Genomic DNA, 20,481 nt, shown 5'->3' on the forward strand with positions numbered 1-20,481 from the left:
ATGAGAGTCTCTAGTTCCATCTATGTTGCTGCAAATGGGATTGTTTTATTCTTTTTTATGGCTGAGTAGTATTCCGCTGTATATGGTATATATATACCATATATATCTTCTTAATCCATTCATCTGTGATGGACATTTAGGTTGTTTCCATGTGTTTGCTATGGTGAATAGTGCTACAATGAATATAGGGGTGCATGTATCTTTTTCAGTGAACGTTTGAGTGGGATTCCTGGATCATATGGTAGTTCTGTATTAAGTTTTCTGAGGTACCTCCATACTGTTTTCCATAGTGGTTGTACCAATTTACATTCCCACCAACAGTGTAGGAAGGTTTTGTCCACACCCTCTCCAGCATTTGTTTTTTGTTGACTTGTTAATGATGGCCATTCTGACTGGTGTGAGGTAGTATCTCATAGTAGTTTTGATTTGCATTTCTCTAATAATTAGTGTTACTGAGCATTTTTTTCATGTCCCTGTTGGCCATCCATATCATCTTTGGAGAAATGTCTGTTCAGGTTTGCCAATTTTTCAGTTGGGTTTGTTTTTGTTTTTGTTTTTTTGCTATTGAGTTGTATGAGTTTGTATATTTTGGAGATTATAAGCCTTTGTGGGTTGCATCATTTACAACTATTTTCTCCCATTCCATTGTTTTTTTTTTTCTTTTCTTTTTTTTATGGTTTCCTTTGCTGTGCAAAAGCTTGAAAGTTTGATTATATCCCATTGGTTTATTTTTGTTTTTATTACTATTGCCTTGGGAGACTGACCTAAGAAAACATTTGTACAGTTGATGTCAGAGAATGTTTTGTCTATGTTCTCTTCTAGGAGCTTGAAGGTGTCTCGTCTTACATTTAAGTCTTTAAGCCCTTTCAAGTTTATTTTTGTGCATGATGTGAGGATGTGTTCCAGTTTCATTGATTTATATGTGGCCATCCAGTTTTCCCAGCACCACTTACTAAAAATACTGTCTTTTTCCCATTTTATGTTCTTGCCTCCTTTGTGAAAGATTAATTGACTTTATATGTCTGGGTTTATTTCTGGGGTCTCTATTCTGTTCCCTTGGTCTTTATTCTGTTTTGGTACCAGTACCACACTGTCTTGATTACTGTTGCTTTGTAGTATTATCTGAAGTTTGGGAGAGTTATGCCTCCTGCTTGGTTTTTGTTCCTCAGGATTGTTTTGGCAATTCCGGGTCTTTTGTGGTTCCATATAAATTTTTGGATTGTTTGTTCTCATTCTGTGAAAAATGTCATTGGCAATTTGATAGGGATTGTGTTGAATCTGTAGATTGCTTTGGGTAGTATGGCCAATTTAACGATATTATTTCTTCCAGTACGGTAGCATGGAATATCTTTCCATTTCTTTGAATCCTCTAATTATCTTGATTGATGTTTTATAGTTCACAGCATATAAGTCTTTCGCCTCCTTGGTCAGATTTATTCCCAGGTATTTGATTTTTTTGGGTGCAATTTTAAAAGGTACTGTATTTTTGTATTCCTTTTCTAATATTTCATTGTTAGTATACAGAAATGTGACTGATTTCTGAATGTTAATCTTGTATCCTGCTACTTTGTTGAATTGATTGATCAGTTGAAGTAGTCTCTGTGTGGAGTCCTTAGGGTTTTCTATGTATAGTATAATGTCATCTGTATACAGTGGCAGTTTTACCTCTTTTCCAATTTGGATACCTTTTATTTCTTTTATTTGTCTGATTGCTTTGGCTAGGACTTCCAGTACTACTTTGAATAAAAGTGGTGAGAGTGGGTATCCTTGTCTTCCAGATTTTAGCAGGAACGCTTTCAACTTTTCTGTTGGGAATTATATTGGCTGTGGGTTTGTCTTAAATGGCTTTTATTATGTTCAGGTACGTTCCCTCAGTACCCATTTTGGTGAGAGTTTTTATCATGAATGGCTGTTGGGTTTTGTCAAATGCTTTTTCTGCATCTATTGAGATGACCATGTGGTTTTTGACTTTTCTTTTGTTAATGTGGTATGTGACGTTGTATTAATCTGTGTATGTTGAACCATCCTTGTGTACTTGGGATGAACCCCACTTGGTCATGGTGTATGATCTTTTTATGTGTTGTTGGATTCAGTTGGCTAAAATTTTGTTGAGAATTTTTGCATCTATATTCATCAATGATATTGGCCTGTAATTTTTTTTTTTTTTTTTGGTAATATCTTTGGTTTTGATATTAGGGTGATAGTGGCATCATAGAATGTCTTTGGGATTATGCCTCCTTCTTCAACTTTTTGGAGAAGTTTAAGAAGGATGGGTATAAGTTCTTTTTATGTTTGGTGGAATTTGCATGTGAATCCATCTGGTTCTGGACTTGTGTTTGTAGGGAGTGTTTTTGTTACACATTTAATTTCATTTCTAGTGATCAGTCTGTTCACTTGATCTATTTCTTCTTGACTCACTTTTGGCAGGCTGTATGTCTCTAAAAAGTTGTCCATTTCTTCTAGGTTGTCAAATTTGTTGGCATATAATTGTTCATAGTATTTTTTTATATATATATATTTCTGCAGTACCTGTTGAGATTTCTCCTTTTTTCATTTCTTATTCTGTTAATTTGAGTTTTTCTCACCTCCTTTTGGTGAGTCTAGCTAGAGTTTTGTCAATTTTGTTTACCCTTTCAAAGAACCAGCTCTTGGTTTTATTGGGGTTTTTTTCCCTATTGTTTTTTGAATCTCTGTTTTATTGATTTTTCTCTCTGAACTTTATCATTTCCTTCCTTCTGCCAACTTTGGGTTTTTTTCTTTTTCTAATTCTTTTAGGTGGCAGGTTAAATTGTTGATTTGAGATTTTTCTTTTTTGAGGAAGGCCTGTATCGCTATGAACTTGCTTCTAAGCATTGCTTTTGTGGCATCCCATAAATTTTGAATGGTTGTGTTTTCATTATCATTTGTCTCGAGTTTTTTTAAATTTCCCTTTTGATTTCCTCATTGACCCATTGGTTTTAGTACAGTGTTGTTTAGTCTCCATGTAGTCAGTTTTTTCTCATTTCTTTTCCTCTGTTTGATTCCTAGTTTCATGCCATTGTGGTCAGAGAAGATGCTTGAAATAATTTCTATGCTCTAAATTTGTCGAGGTTATTTTTTTGCCCCAGTATGTGGTCAGTCCTTGAAAATGTTCCATATGCACTTGAGAAGAATGTATATTCTGATTTTTTTGGATGAAATATCCTGAAAATGTCAGTTAAGTCTTAACTTTTCTGTTGTGTCATTTAAGATCTCTGTTGCCTTATTTTCTTTCTAGAGGATATGTCCATTGATGTGAGTGGGGTGTTAAAGTCTCCTACTATTATTGTAGTCCATCAATTTATCCTTTCATGTCTGTTAGTATTTGTTGTATGTATTTGGGTGCTCCTATAATAGGGGCATATATGTTGACGAGTGTAATATCCTCTCCTTGAATTGATCCTTTTATCATTAAATAGAGTCCTTCTCTGTCTTTATGGCTTTTGTTTTAAAGTCTCTTTTATGTGATAAGAGTATTGCAACTCCTGCTCTCCTCTCTTTTCCATTTGCATGAAATACCTTTTTCTGTCCCCTCACTTTCAATTTATATGTATCCTTTGCCCTAAGGTGAGTTCTTGTAGACAGCATATTGTAGGCTCTTGTAATTTTAATCCAGTCTGCCATTCTGTGTCTTTTGATTGGAGCATTCAGTCCATTAACATTTAAGGTAATTATTGATAAATATGTGTTTATTGCCATTTTAAACTTTGTTTTCCAGTTGATTCTATGTTTCTCTTTGTTCCTTTCTTTTTTGGGTTGGATGATTTTCTTTTATTTCATGCTTCTGTCTTTTTTTTTTTTTTTTTAGTTTTTCTGAAAGTACTCTTTGGTTTTGGTTTGGGTTGCCCTTTAAGTATGTTAACCCCTTCCTATATGCTTGCTTTAGCCTGATAGTCATATAGGCTCAAGCATATTCTTAAAAAAAGTCTGTATTTTTTTACTTTCCTTCCCCACATTTTTTTATTTTGATGTCCTTTTATAACATCTTCATGTTTTATCATTTTGCTGTTCCTTTTGTTTATTGTCTCTTTTACAATAGGTTTTTTTTTTTTTTTTTTCCCTTTTAGCTCTGTATACTGGCTTATTTGACTGTTTTCCAATTGTGATTTTTCTCCATCCTATTTCTTCTCACTTTTTTATTTAGAGGAACCCTTTCAATATTTCTTTTAGAAGGGGTTTAATGTTACTGTACTCTCTTAGTTTTTGTTTGTTGGAAAAATTCTTTATTTCTCCTTCTATTTCAAATGATATTCTTGCTGGGTAGAGTATTCTGGGCTGCAAAATTTTCCCTTTTAGAGCTTTGAATATATCTTGCCACTCTCTTTGGCCTGTAGTGTTTCTGTAGAGAAATCAGCTGATAGCCTTATGGAGGTTCCCTTATAATTAATTCTTTCTTTTTCTCTTGCTACCTTTAGAATCCTTTCTTAGGTATCTTTAACTTTTGCCATTTTTATTGTAATATGTCTCCTTGTGGGCCTGTTGGGGTTCACTTGTTTGGGGCCCTCTGTGCTTCCTGCATCTTGGTATCTGTATCATTTAGCTTTGGAAAGTTTTTAGCTATAATTTTTTTAAATATATTTTCAATCCGCTTTTCTTTCTTCTTCTGGAATCCCTGTTGTGTATAGATTGGCCCACTTTATATTATCCCACAGATCTCTTATATTGCTTTCATGTTTTTTCTTTTTTCTTTTCGGTTTTCTATCTGCTGTCCTCATTGGGTGATTGTCATTATTCTATCTTCCAAGTCATTAATTTGTTCCTCTGCATTGTTCATTCTGCCCTTCAGTGCCTTTATCTCAGCTTGTGTCTCTGCAAATGAATTTTATCATTTTTCTTGGCTCCTCATTTTTTTTCTAGTTTCTTTCTAAAGTAATCTGCATTATCATTCATATCTGCTGTTCTTTATATTTGCTCTCAATTCCTTCAGTATTTTCACTGTCTCCTTTTTAAACTCAGTGTCTGTTAGACTTCATAGGTCTTTTTCATTGTTTGCTCCTTCATGAGAATTCTGTTCTTTTTTACTGGGAATGGTTACTAAGCTTCTTCATTTTGCTTATATTTTTCTTACTCTGTGAGATTAGGGAAAACAACTACTGTAGCCTTGGAGAACTATTTATCTGCAAGAGCCCCTGGGTATTTTGTGAGGGCTTACTATTTATTTTTGATGTGCATGCTACTTTTGGTTTGGATGCTTGCTATCTTTTCCTCAGTGTGTTCAGGCTGTTATCCCCTTGATAGGGTGCTATGCGTGCTTCCAGGGAGATGGAGGATTGGGCAGGGCTAGTATCCAGTGCCTGGTTGGATGCTAGCAGTGGCAAGGACCCTCAGGAAAGTTGCACAGGCTACTCCTGGTTGCAGGGCCCTGGGAAGTGATGTGACCCTCAGGCAGGTGTAGGTGGTGCCTGGAGCATTTGGTAGTGGCATTGGCATGGTGTGTGCATTCCCAGGGGAGTGAGAACAACAAGTGGTGCTTGGTTGCATTGCCCTCCTCTGTGCTAACCTCTGAGGTGAGTGGGGTTGCAGGTGGTGCCTGTTCATGGAGCCCTATGGGTGGTGGGCCACGCCCACCTCTGGAGTCTGAGATGACTGGTGGTTTGCCCCTGCTGCCTGTAGACCATGCAAGAGGCACTCCCTTGTTCTTAGTCTGAGCAGGAGGGGCTGTCACCCATAGTCCATGCAAGAGGTGCCTCACCACCCACAGCCCTACCCTCTGAGAGTCCACTCATGTGCAGAGAAAGATGTTCCTATGGTCCATCTCTCCTCCTCTTGCCTTCCCCAACCATGGTGCCTTGCTTCTCCTGCAGTCCCAGGCCTCCTCCTGGGTTCCCTTGTCTGTGGCGTTTACCTGCCCAGCCTTGGCACACCACTCCCTAACTCCTCAAGCTGTCTCTCCACAGCCAACCCTAGTCTTCTTCCCAGAACTGAACTCCAGAGACTGAGTCTCAGCACCCAACCTCCTTCGGAGCATCTCAGGCTGTGGTGTCCTGGGAGGTACTACAGATGGTCTATGGGGCGCTCTCTCTCTGCTTTGCTCCCCTCTGTGAAGTTGCTGTGCTTTTTTCTGAGACTTTGAGGTCCCTCTCTCTCAGCTGATCTCACCATCAGTTACATGGGTTTCCAGGGTGTGGGTTCCTTTCCTCTTTCACAGCTTCCTCTCAGGAGTACTAGTCCCATCCTGCTTCCTTTTTCTCTTTCTTTTTTTCCTTTTGTTCTTCCCAGTAATGTGGAGAGTTTCTCCCCCCTTTTGGAGGTCAAATGTCTTCTGCCAGCATTAAGTAGATGTTCTGTGTGAATCGTTTTGCATGTAGATGGTTTTTTTTGATGTGTTTGTGGGAGAAGAGAGTTCCACGTCTTAACTCCTCTACAGCTGTTTTTAATTTATTTGTTTAATAAGAGAATGACAATAAGATTTCTATTTTAGAATGGCACTTAAAGACTGGGTCAAAAATCCCAAAGTTAGCCATTTCCATACTTATTTCCATACTTAAGATCACCCCTAAGACACTGGTTAATAACTTAATTGGTTAGCCCTATACCTGAGGCAAATTCTAGAATGGATCCTTATAATCTCTTTACAAGTTTACTGAAAATATCATTCTTATAACACATTGTAAAAAAAGCAATAACTATTTTTATATACAGATATACTTATGAAAAACAAAATACTTTGTAAGTAGTTTCAACATGGTAATTTCAAAGAAACTTTACAATGATATGTTACTTTATGAAAATACTGGTAATTTAGGAATAAAGAAATTTTATATTTATATTAGAAGATAAGTTCAGTTCATATTCACAAAAACAGGCATACTCAGAGATTATCACCTGAAAGTTCAATAAGCTGTCACTAAATTAATTTGCTTTCTTGTAGCCAAAGTTTTATCTCGTTACCCAGTGATGTGTTACTGAATGTATCTGCAGCAAATCTGTTTATGTTCCTCAAGAGACATTCAGCAGCCTGTTTTAAGTCTATGGAATAGTCAGTTTGTTTTATTGGTAATGCCCATACAATTGCTTTTTAATTCAAAAACACCCTGAAAGAGGCCCAATTTAATACGCAGTCTCCTTCCTCTCTAAAATAGCTTTTAAAGTCAGGTTGGTAATGGTGACCAGTATCACTTTCACAGTAGCATAGAATAAATTATAAATGTCAGAGATCTTAAGCAGAAACTAAAAAGATAGTCAATAGCAATGAATGGTTCTGATGTTCAGACATTTTTTGAGAATGGAGCTGGGTCCTAAGGTTGTTATTAATTCATAATGATTTAGCATATATTTGTATTAAACTGACAGGTACCTCAGTGTTCTCTTTTTTTTTCTTTTGTCCTTGAGAGTTTTTAATTTTTTTTTTAACCTCTTTATGCTGGATACATTAATGGTATATTATAATACTCAAGTTTAGCACAATGGCTATTATCTAAGGAAAAGCACTCTTGTTTTTATAAGAAGACATTCCTAGGAAAACTTGGCATATTTTAAAATGTCCTTGCTAGGTGAATGTTAATGTATAATTGAATCAGACTTTTAAAATCCTGAATTCAGACTTTCTGTTGTGGCTCAGTGGGTTAAGAACTGGACATAGTACGAGGATGCAGGTTCAGTCCCTGGCTTTGGTGGTGTAGGCCTGCAGCTGGGACTCCAGTTTGACCTCTAGCTCAGGAACTTCCATATGCCACGCATGGGGCCGTAAAAAACAAAACAAAACAAAAAGCCCTAAATTCCATAATGCTACTGAGTAAATGCTGGTATTCTCATTAGGTAGTATATATGATTTTTCCATTTGATACTTTATTAAAAATTAGAGGCATATATTTCTAATTTTATAGTGAATCTAAACTTTTTGATGAGTCCACATATGATTTCATTCTGTTTCAGGGTTCCCAAAACCACCCCCAGGTGAGTAATTCTTAGGAGGACTCACAGGATTCAGAGTGTAGTTGTTACTCATGGCTATAATTCATCACAGCCAAAGGATATACAGAGTCAGCCAGGGGAAAAGACACAGGGGCTCAATCCAGGGGACACCAGGAGCAAGCTTCCAGAGTCCTGTCTTTAGTGGAGTCACATGAGACGTGCTTAATTCCCCCAGCAGGGAGATGTTGCCAACTAAAGAAGCTCATTAGAGATAGTGCTTAAAGTTTTTGTTGGGGGCTGGCCATATAGGCAGCTTCTGCCTGGCGCCATGTACCAAAATTCCAGACTCCCAGAAGGAAAGCAAGTGTTCAGCATAAACCATGTTATTTGTACAAACAGTTAGGCATTGTGAGCTATGCTTATCAGTTTTGGGGATGATGGGAACACTCTTGAAATCCAGGCAAGGGCCAGCCTTGTAAGCAGGTCTTTGAAAGAATAGTGGGGCCTGGTGTGTTAACTCTTGCATTTTCTTTTTGCAGCAGTATATATATTTATTATTACACTTAGTATTTTCTTTCTTTTTTTTTTTTTTCTTTTTTTGTCTTTTTGCCATTTCTTGGGCCGCTTCCTCGGCATATGGAGGTTCCCAGGCTAGGGGTTGAATCGGAGCTGCAGCCGTCAGCCTACGCCACAGATACGGCCACAGCCACAGCAACGCGGGGACCCGAGGCGTGTCTGCAGCCTGCAGCACAGCTCACAGCAACGCCAGATCCTTAACCCACTGAGCAAGGCCAGGGATCCAACCTGCAACCTCATGGTTCTTAGTCGGATTCGTTAACCACTGAGCCACGACGGGAACTCCTACACTTAATATTTTCTTTTTGCAGCAGTGTATATATTTATTATAACACTTAGTATTTTCTTTTTTGTAGCAGTGTATTTGTTTATTATTCTTTGTTCTTAAAGTAGGATGAAAATACTGGCCAATTAATGCAAACTTTCAGAGTGTTTAATGTGGACATGGTAATGTCAGTTTTTGAAATTTAAAAAGAAATCAATTTGCTTCTGGTCTCTGCTTTAATTTAGTAGTCAGTGGTAGGTCTCAAAATGTCTCAGTTTATAGTTTTTGTAACATCTAAAACTCCTCAAGTATTTTCAGTTTTTACATTGAATTAGGTTATATTGCCTGTGATTAAACTGTACTTTCTGCTATATACTATATATACGTACACACCCATATACTATATAGAGTTGTACCTATATGTCTATATGTCTCTGAAAAATAAGATCTTTGAAGTTTTAAAAGTGATTTTAAAGAGTTCTTTTATTATTGCTATTTTAGAAGCCATTATTCTTTCTATTTGGTTCTACCTTCCTCCTTTCTTCTTTCTCCCTCCCTCTCTTCTTTTTCCATCTCTTCCTTTTCTTTCTTCCATATTTTCTTTTAAATGCAGTAGGTTTGATCCATGTGTTGGCAAAAATCCATAAAGGGAGAGCTCTTTTACCTCCGACTTTTTACTGTGTATGATTTATAGAACAAGCAAAATAATTTAAAAAAATCTCTGTGTACTTACTGTAAGGTTGTTGACACTGAAAAAATGAGATGCATAGTCTGACCTTTGTCCTTGTCTGTAAATCAATATAGAGATTCTATTTAGACAATAATATCATGCAGTTTATATATTATACAAATATGTAAGTTTCTTCATTATTTATGTCCTATCCATCCATTTCCTACTGTGTACTAGGCACTGTGCTGGTAAATAGGAAAATGGTGTATGGTCCATAAATAATTAATAGGAATTAGATTCCAACAAGGGGAAAGCTTATGCTCAAATAAACACTCAAATATTTTTATAATTTCCAGTTAGTACTAAGGGAAATTACAGAGTGCTTTGAAGACAGATAATGGGGTTTACTCTTATCTTGGAGAAATTAAAGAAAGCTTTTTTAAGAGTGAAAACTGGGCTTGAGATCTAAAAGACAGGTATGACTTTACTCAGCGAGAACATTCCAGGCAGAGACACCGTATGTCAAGGCTTTAAAGCAAGAGGAATAATGATATTCTTGAGAAAGTGAAGAAAGACCTGGTTAGTATAATACCCTGAGGGAAGGGAAGAAGGATGTGGAAGATGCTGGAGAGATGAGATGTGGTTTCTATATGAAGGATTTTCTGCCAGAGGGTGACATGATCAGATTTGTAGGGGTTTTTTGTTTGTTTGTTTTTTGTTTTTTGGATTTTATGGGTTTTTTTGTTTGTTTTTAAAGGTCAGTTTGTCTCCTGGCTGGGTAACTAATCAATGGACAACACTGGATCTATGGCAAGACTGTTGTGCCCCCTATGAGACATGATAATAGCTTGAAGCTAATTATAGATGATAGGATTAATAGGACTTGGTCATGGATTAAATATGGGTGATGAGAGAAGGCTGGTTGATTATTACAGAAATATCTGAGGTAGGTTTCTGGCTTGTAAAACTGGACAGGTGGTGGTACCTTTCAGTGACAGGAAACACTGTAGAAAGAACAAATTTGGAAGGGAAGTTCATGAGTTTATTTGAAACATTTTCCGTATGACTTCCATTGCTTTTAAGGATAAAGATCTCAATCTCTAATGTGATTTACCTCAACAAACAGGTTGATCCTGTGTTTATTTTTGTTTTGTCCCATGCTTCCCTTTGTTCTCTGAGCTTAGTCACTTACCTTCTTTAGTCTTTCTTGTCCCCTCTTGCATGTGTTGTTTTCTCTTCCTATAATCTCCTTTATTCCTTGTTTCCACTGTTTAACATCTTCTCATCATTCACATCTCACCTTGGTCATCACTTTTTCAAAGAAGTGTTGGGGTATATTCATCAGGAAGAAAAAATATATGTATTTTGATGTAATGTGATATTTGTGTACATATATTACATATGTAAAATATATTTTGACTCAACTCATGGATTCCTTTTTGATTCATTGTTATAAATCATCACAGTCATTTATTTTGATTTTCAAATTGTCCCCATTCGACTAAATGGATCCCCTTCATGCTATCACCTGTGTCCTTTTGACATGTCCTTATTATTCTCTAAGCACTTCTTGACTTGTTCCCCCCAAAAATATTTCCAGGTTCATCTTATACTTTCCCAGCCCCATCTTTGAATCAGCCATTTCTCTAAGGAGTTCTGATTCCTTATAGTATTGAATATTAAGAATGATTTTGAAGAAACAAGATCTGGGCACTAGATGTGCATACTGTTACTGGGGTGTGTCTTTTCTTCCAGTTCCTCCCAACTAATTTAAAAGTTGCTTAAACTAGTCCCTCCCACCCACCATGAGGCTTTGCTATTCATTTGAAGTACAGCTAGATTCATTTGTTTCTCTTTGTATTTTTAAGCCCCCTTTCCCTGTTTTGGTTGATTTTATTTTCGAGTATGTAAAATTATAACATGGTCTGAAAGTCAGAACTGTGCAGAAAGGATAGTTTCATCTACCCCTCTCTTCTGCTTATTCCTACCTTCTCATTCTTTCATCCTGTTCTTTTTCTTTAAAACAAATTTTTTTTAACATTAAAAAGTGACATACTATTGACATTTTTATGCACTTCAGTTTTTTCATGAGACATTTTTCCTGGCAGTCACTCCACACAAGTTTATAGAGAATTTCCTGGTAGTTTTTAACATCTTCATGGTACTTAGCCTGTGTATGTATGTGTGTACATGATTTATCCAGGCACTTTCCTATCCTGTGTATTGGCCCTTATATTGTTTCTAATATTTAGCAGTTAACACACAATGAATAATCTCATGGATACATTTTTGTAGTGCTGATAGTGTATTTTAAGGATGAATTCTTGGAAGTGAGGATTGCTGGGTCAAAGTTAAATGTACATAAGTTTAGTTAGATATTGCCACATTCCACACCAGGAGGGTTGCACCAGTTTGCATTCTCACTAGCAGTGTATGAGTGTGGTTCTTTTCCCATTGCTGTTCCAATAAAATGTTGACATACTTTTAAATTTTTGCTGATCTAGTATTCCTTTTATATGACAAATGGTATCTTGGTGTAGTTTTAAATTGCATTTTAGAGTGGAGTTGAACAAGCCTTTTCATATGTTTCTGCATATTTATTGTAAATGGGGTTTTGTCTACTACTGTATCCTCCAGCTAGATGTTATGTAGATATAGAAAGGCTGTTGGGTTTTGTGTGTCAGTTTTCAGTTCTACTGCGTCCTGACTTTTATTATTTGGGTTAGTTTTATAATTGATTTTCTGGAGTTTTCCTAACATACTATTACATTGTTTGCAAAGAAAATTTTCATTTCTTACGTCTGTATCTAAATACTCTTATCTAATTTTGTTGTCTAAAACCACTGTTCCACATCATTGTTAAATAGTATTGGAAACAGTTGGTGTCTCTGCCTTGTTCCTTATCTTATTGGAAAACTTCTAGTTTTTCTCCAGTAAGTAAGTGGCTAGTTTTTGGACTCAGTTGTATTTATTTACCCAATTAATGAGTTATCACAGTACAGAATTACTTTTAAGTTATATCCCAGTAAACCTGATGTTAAAATTAAGAATGTATCTCTACTGCTTCAAAGTTTGGAGGAGAATGGTGGCTACCTAATTTTGAATCTTCCCATTTTCCTTTTCCCCTTCCCTAGACATAAAAACAACAGGGAGAGTAAGTAAAACCACACTTGATCCTCTGTTCAGTGATACTAAGAGACAATATCATGGCCTTCAGATTACCCGTAAATTGAGAAATACACTTATCTCCATGAGAGATCCTGCTGCTGCTAGCTTGCAGGTGCTGAGAACAGGGATGGAGGAGGTGTAAAAGACTCCATGAAAAAAAGGGGTTCTGAGGAATTGGGCAAAACACAAACCCCCTTACCTGCAGAAAAAGAACTCAACTCCAGCTCTAGTATTGATGCCCTAGAACATAGTACTAGCTCTTGAAAGAGTGTGGGACTGGGAACAGAAGCCTCAGAGAAGCATTGCTTCCTGAAAAGACTCAGATAATAGAAGTGTGTGTGGTTTCCCTTGGAGATAGTCTCCTGAAGGGAAGAAGAAAATAAGAGGGAAAAGTTAAGAATGCTGCAGAAACAAAAGAAAATACACATCAGCTCCTCCTTCCAGTGGTGCTGTCTGAAAATGAAATTCAGAAAAAGGGAACTGTCAGAAGAGGGCACTCTCAAGCCAGGAGCTTTGTCCACAAAGTGATTAGGGTTATTAAAAAGATCACACCCATATAAAACTGTAAAAAGCTGAAGATGTGATTCAGAGTTGAAATGCCGATGAAAATTCTCAATCACAAAATTGACGAAAACTATAACATAGTCCTCTGTTTCGAATTACCTATCCTCTTAAAGTATTTAGGAATGATGAGAAAACAGCTTGAATCAGAAATTTTAAAACTAAGAACAGAAATGGATCCCTCTCCTCTCAAAAAAAAGGAAGAAATGAATGTCGATTGAACTCAAAAGAAATAGAAGAAAAAGGTCATAATTATATTAGAAATTAAGGCTAAATTACAGGGTGCCCAAGGGGTAATAAATTCATATGAAAATTTTATGAGGGACATTGAACTAAAGCAGGAGTGTAAAAACAGTGGGTGAAAATGAACTTTTAAAATAAAAGAGTAGTAAGAAGAGTTAGGAAATGATCGAACTGGAAGATAAAGAGAAGAGGTCCAACATAAGGCTACTTGGAGACTAAAGAAGAAAATTAAAACAATTGACCAGAACTAAGATCTAAAATTAGGATCCAAAAAAACATTCTAAAAATAAAAGGAACCTTAAATCTCCATATTGAAAGGGCCTGCTGGATACCAGAGAGTTCCTCTGTTGAACCAGAAGAACAGCCTGAAAAGTATTCTAGTAGACCTATTGCACTTTAAAAATTGTTTTTTAAAAAAAGTCCTCGGGGCCTCCAGGAAAAGATGACCTTCAAAGATATGTAAATTAGGCAGAACAGACTTTTCACAAATAATGTGCAAGGCAAGGCAACAGTGGAACAACATTTTCAAGAATCTTAAGAGAGTAAAAACCAAGGATTTTATGTCCAAGCAGCTACCTTTTGAGAATCAATCAGGATTATAAGAAAATAGTTTTGAATGTCTGTGAACTCAGAGAATACTGTGCACATGTTCCGTTTCTGGTGAATCTTAAGGGAGAATTCTATCCAAGTGTGATTAAAGAAACTCCAAATGGATGAATGAAGACTTAATACATGTATTTGTAGACCTAAGACCAATTAGGGTGTTTTGGTGTATCAGTCAGAATTTGATGAGAGAAGGACCACTCAGAATAATGAGAAATAATACAGATTTGTAAAAGGCACTTGACCTTATGTGATTGTGGGAGCTGCTTAACTAGCCTCTATGTGGCTGTTGCTTCTATGTCTACGTGCCTCAACTTGAAGCCAGCAGGCCAGGCACTTGAAAAGGAAAGATGGATATGAAATAGGGGAGAGCAAGGGCGAACTGCACCCTGCGTGCATGCCCTAGAACTCAGAAGGATGAACTGGAACCCATGAAAGCTTCCAACTTAAGTAACGAGGTGACCAGAAGAGTAAGTTCGTTCCCTCTGTCATGGAGCTAAAAACTCACCTGGCCCAGGAGTTGGGAAATCTGGCAGGAGCTAGTGCAGCTAAGGGGCCCAACTGCTACCCTGTAAACCAGCACACAAGCTGCAGAGTGTATAAACTGCAGTAGCACCTGGTGCTCTGTACCAATCTTCCAGCAAAAGAGAATATGGCCTCTGTTTCCTTTTACAACTTCCAGTTTGCTCACAGAATACCTCTTGGTCCAGGATAACCCAGAACTAGGCAGGGAACAGAATACTGAAAAATAATTCCAATTTAGCTAATTTAACAAAACACCAATCTGTCACCTAAAGGTAAAAGGATAATATAAAATCGTGTATTCTGACAAAATTAGAAAGAATGCAACTAAAGAAAGATGGGGGGAAAAGGGAGAAAGAGGGGAAATAGAAGACTATTGATTATTGTATAGGTAATAAATAGTAAATGATACCATTTGAAAATGATAGACCAGATAGTAAAAGGTTATGAAAAATTGGGAGTAGTACTTTTATAATATAAAAAAAGTATTAATATAAAGTAACCCTGGAACAAAAATGCAAACCTTCCTAAATCCCAAAAGAAATCTTAAAAAAAAAAAAAAGCTGGGGCGGGGGAGTTCCCATTGTGGCTCAGCGGTAACGAGCCCGACTAGTATCCATGAGGATAGATTTGATCCCTGGCCTTGCTCAGTGGGTTAAGGATCTGGCATTGGTATGAGCTATGTTACAGGTCACAGATGTGACTAGGGTCCCGCATTGCTGTGGCTATGGTGTAGGCCAGCAGGCAGCTCTGATTCAGCCCCTAGCCAGGGAACATCCATATGCCTCAGGTGTGGCCCTTAAAAGAAAAAAAAGAAAATGGGCACACCAAATAAAGAAACAGGGTAACATAACAGTAACTGCAGTATAGACTATATCAGAGAATTGAGATCAAACATAGCAGTTGCACAGTTGCATCAATAAATGTGATTAAGGTTAACTTCCTTTTTTTTTTTTTTTTTTTGCCTTTTCTAGGGCTACACCTGCGGCATATGGAGGTTCCCAGGGTAGGGGTCTAATTGGAGCTTTAGCTGCTGGCCTACGCCAAAGCCACAGCAACTCAGGATCTAAGCCATGTCTGTGACCTACACCACAGCTCATGGCAACGCTGAATCCTTAACCCACTGAGCAAGGCTAGGGATTGAACCCACAACCCCATGGTTCCTAGTCGGATTCGTTAACCACTGAGCCAAGACGGGAACCCTTAATTTTCCTATTGAAAGAAAATGCCCATCAATTCCTATTTATTTTCTATTTATTTATTATTTTTTATCAAAAATAAGTGCCGGATTTTGTGGGTTTTTTTTAAAATTTTATACCTCATGAATTCCTGGATTATCTTCATTTCTTGTTTCTTTGGGCTTTCTTTTGATGTATTCTGTTCTTTTCCTAGTTTTTTTAGTGGGAAATGTATTCATCTATTTTAATTTTTATTGATATAAATGTTTAAGGCTATAAATAGAGGCTATGAGTTTTCTTGTCATGAAATACATCCCATAAATTGTGATATGTAGTATTTTCATTATTATTTTTTAGAAACTCTGTAATCTTGTTCTGCTGTTCACTGAAGTTGATAGAGGGTTTTAAAGTTACTAAATTTAAAAAGGTCTGCAATAATAGGAAAAAAAAAAAATATATATATATATATTTAGGTCTCTGCCCTGGGTTTCTAACACAGAGCTCCTAAATCCTTGTAATTTCCCAAGTGATAAGAGCACTAGGAAGGTCTTTGTCCTAGTATTTGGTCTCTGACCCCAGTTCCTGATAGGGTACTTTCTAAATCCCTTGGAATTTCCCCGAGTGATAGGGTTGTCCTTTGTTCTAAAGTAATCCTTGGTGGGTTCCTGGGTAGGAGCTGGTCACCAGGAAGACCAAGATGTGATTAGAAGCTTGGAACTTTCAGCCCCATACCCTCCACCACCATTCTCCAGAGGGAGGAAGGGGGCTGGAAATGGAGTGAATGATCTGTCAGGCCTCTGTGATGAAGCCTCAGTAAAATTCCCAAAGGTATAGAGTTCAAAGAACTTGCAGGTTGGGGAACACCTGGAGGTGCTGGGAGCTCTGTACCCCTTTCCCCTATACCTTGCTCTATATCATTGCCAACATCTGTATATTTTATCATACTCTTATAATAAATCTATGTAAGTGTTTCTCTGAGTTCTCTGAGCTATTCTCGCAAATAATTGAATCCAGGGGTCATGGGAATCCCTGATTTGTAGCAGAGTTGGACACAAGTGTGAGTAGCTTGGGGCCCTACTACTTGCTGTTGGCCTCTGGAGTGAGGAGGCAGTCCTGTGAAGGACTGCCTTTAGCTCTGGGTAGTGTCAGAATTATAGGAGACCCAGCTGGTGTCACAGATAGTTGCTTAGTGTGTGTGTGTTGGGAAGGAACCGCACATCTGGTGTCAGCAGTGTTGTGTGATATTGGTGTAAGAGTAAAGGAGAAACACAAGAATAATGTGAATTTTTCCTGAACAAAAGACTTTGTTATTGTTATTAGTATCCAGTTTTACTGTATTGTGGTTAGAGTGTGGTCTTTATAATATTTTGTCATCAGTATTTATAAATATTCCAGGTACTCTTGAGAGGAAAGTATATTCTTAATTACTAGAGTATAGTTTGATATGGAACAGCAAAATCTAGCTTACCAATTATAGTAATTGGGCTTTCTATATCATTTTTTTTTTTTTTTTGTCTGTGGATTTGGGTCACACGGAGAGTGGTGTTTCTGCATTATTAATTTGCTTCTTTTATTGCTCAGTATCTGGATATTCCTAATTGTTTTATCTTTGTTGTGAATGCTTTTCACATTAAAACATTTTTCCCTTGTCATGCTTAATGCTTTTGGGCTTGAAATCTACCGGGATCACACATTGTGGTGGTATTGCTTTCATTTGTGCACATACTTACGCATATCTTTAGTTTTAGCTTTTCTGATTCACTTTGTTTCTGATGTGCTGCTAATGTGCAAAATGTATCTAAATCTTTTTAATAGATGAGTTAAACCCATTCACATTTATAAGTAGTATTATGTAATTCGTGTGTTAGGTTTTATTTGTTCTTAACGTGTGGTTTTTGCTGTTTTATTTCACTAATTTCTTTTGATATGTATAAAATATATTTTATGGGCTATCTTTGTACTTATAACTTTCAAAAATAATATAAGTAAGGAATGTGAGGCACAGAGATGTTAAGTAATATTGCCAGGGTAAAACTGAAAAATAGCTCTGACTTGAACTTAGCCAGAACCCAGATTGGGACTTGAACCCCTGTGCCGGGCCTTGAACCAAGGGAAGGCCAAATTGGGTCTGAACCCACTTTTTTTTTAATTAGAATCACTCACTTGACATCTGGAATTACTGAAGTTCAGGTTCTTTGTGTCTCAGTGCAGAAGGAATTCAGCGAGAGACAAAGCAATGGGCAAGGAATAGATTTATTAAGATAAGAACACTTGGGAGGGATGCATGTGGGCAGGCAGAGAAGCTCTGTCCCAGGTGGGCTGCATTTTTGTAATCCAAGGGAAGTGGGGGCGGGGGGGGGGGGGGAAGACCTCCTCCTTTCTCTTCAAGTAGACTTCAGTCTTAGATCACTAGCTCCTCCTTTGCATTGGGTAAGAGGCCTGCGAGGCCAAACTCGGACTGTCATGGAGCTCATTCACATTAGCAGAAGGGTAGTAACATAGGTTAAGATATGTTGAATCATCTCAGGTTTCTGTATAATGAGGGTCTCCTACTTTGGAATGTCATCTTTGCCTTAAATTCCTGTCTTTGGTTCTAAGGACTATTATCTTGCTAAACTTGAATGCAGGCCTCATTTTATCTTTCATTTAATGACCTGAGGCGTAACTTGTGCTTTTATTTATGGTTTTATAGTTAAGCAAGCCTGCCTCTTTCCACGATGTATTGATGGCTTTCCTGAGTGATTATCACAGTGGTCTCCCAAAGTTCCCAAGGTTTCTGTCTCTATCGGTGGTACCCTACTGGGACTTGTACAACTACCTGAGTAACTGTTCTACTCTCTCCCTATCAAAGGTAGACTCAGTACATGATGAAGCCAGAATTTGAATTCAAGGAGTCTGACTCCAAAGCTTATTCAATTTTTTTTGAAGAACTGTATTGTGGCATATATGATGACATGCAGTAAACTACACACATTTGAAGGTTACACTCCTTCCCACTCCCCCCACTGCCCTTCTACCTAGTCTCCAAGCAACCACTCATCACATTTTTTTCTGTATCTGCTTTCAAGATGTTTGTGGGTTTTTTTTTTTTTTAATCTTTGGTTTTTAGCACTTTATAGTGTATATAGACATGGTTTTCTTTCAATTTATTTTGTTTGGGGGTGTGTTAACCTTCTTGAATTCTGTGGATTTATATCTTTAACCAAATTTTGGAGGTTTTGGTATTATTCAGATTTTTTTCTGCCTCAAGCTCTTGCTACTCTCCTGGGATTCCAGTTACATGTATAGATTTTTTTAAACTATTCCACTGGTTCATTGGGGCCTGTTCTCAATGCAAAGCCATGAAAGGGAAACAAAACAAAATAAAACGGAAAACTCACTCTCCTGTAGTTTTGCTTTTCCAAGTTTTGACTGAGCTCTAATCATTTACTTTTCTGAGTCATCAAGCATGTGTTTGTAGGGATGTAATGTGTTTTGGTTTGGAGTTAATAGTTGTAATGGAAGGATGAGCTGTCAGGTACTTAAACCTCCCAATTTGTGTGGTTTTATTTTTTATTTATTTTTTTATGCTGGTTTATGTAGTTCTTAATGACTGTGTTGGGAGATTCTAAGTTACATAACTGTTATAACCTTTACTGTTTTGGTATAGTCATTGAGTTTTTCTCTGAATCCAGCCTCATATTTTTTTCCTATATTATTTTCTTGACATACTATATTGATTAGATAAAAGAAGTATGTTGGTTTTAGTTTTCAGCAGTTCTGCTATCCAATAAGATTTGTTCTAAGAATTACATCATAATTCTTAGATGTAATTTTTTTTTTTTTTTCGATTGACTGTGCCCAAGGCATGTAAAAATTCCCAGGTCAGGGACTGAACTCATGCCACATCAGTGACCCAGTCCCTGCAGTGACAATGCCAGATTCTTAACCCATTGTACCACAAGGGAACTCCTATAGTAGGAATTTTAAATAAATCAGAGGCCTTATACCTTATAGAAACATCTTGTTCATGATCATTCTGTTAATCTATAATGTAGTTAGGTCAGAAAAATTTAAAAGGATAATATGACAGTAAATACCAACAAAAAATCATAGTCATGGTGAATTTCAAAGGGGCTTCTAACAGGTGGAAAAAAGTTATAAAATTTCAACATCTTCCTAAGAAAATAGAATTTTTTTTTTTTTTTTTTTTTTTTTTTTTTTTTTGTCTTTTTGCTATTTCTTGGGCCGCCCCTGTGGCATATGGAGGTTCCCAGGCTAAGGGTCGAATTGGAGCTGTAGCCACTGGCCTATGCCAGAGCCACAGCAACACGGGATCTGAGCCGCGTCTGCAACCTACACCACAGCTCACGGCAACACTGGATCGTTAACCCACTGAGCAAGGGCAGGGACTGAACCCGCAACCTCTTGGTTCCTAGTCAGATTCGTTAACCACTGCACCACAACAGGAACTCCAGAAAATAGAATATTTTTAAAAGCTTTTTCTAGATAAAGGACAGAGTTTTAACTTTGAGATACCTACTTTTTTTTTTTTTTTTTTTTTTGGCTTTTTGCCATTTCTTGGGCTGCTCCCGCGGCATATGGAGGTTCCCAGGCTAGGGGTCTAATCAGAGCTGTAGCTGCCAGCCTATGCCAGAGCCACAGCAATGCAGGATCCAAGACGCGTCTGTGACCTACACCACAGCTCACGGCAACGCCGGATCGTTAACCCACTGAGCAAGGGCAGGGATCGAACCTGCAGCCTCATGGTTCCTAGTTGGATTCGTTAACCACTGCGCCACGACGGGAACTCCTCTACATGTTTTTGATCATGTATGTTTTTA

The 20,481-nt window shown here is 37.4% G+C and overlaps 1 protein-coding gene across 2 annotated transcripts in view; it reads left to right on the top strand.

Annotated features, from left to right (window-relative positions):
• NHLRC2 (NHL repeat containing 2) overlaps positions 1 to 20,481 on the top strand; it is a 72,999-nt gene that overhangs the window by 5,530 nt on the left and 46,988 nt on the right.

Source organism: Sus scrofa, chromosome 14, assembly GCF_000003025.6.
Source record: "Sus scrofa isolate TJ Tabasco breed Duroc chromosome 14, Sscrofa11.1, whole genome shotgun sequence".
In the NCBI taxonomy this organism is placed as follows: domain Eukaryota; kingdom Metazoa; phylum Chordata; class Mammalia; order Artiodactyla; family Suidae; genus Sus; species Sus scrofa.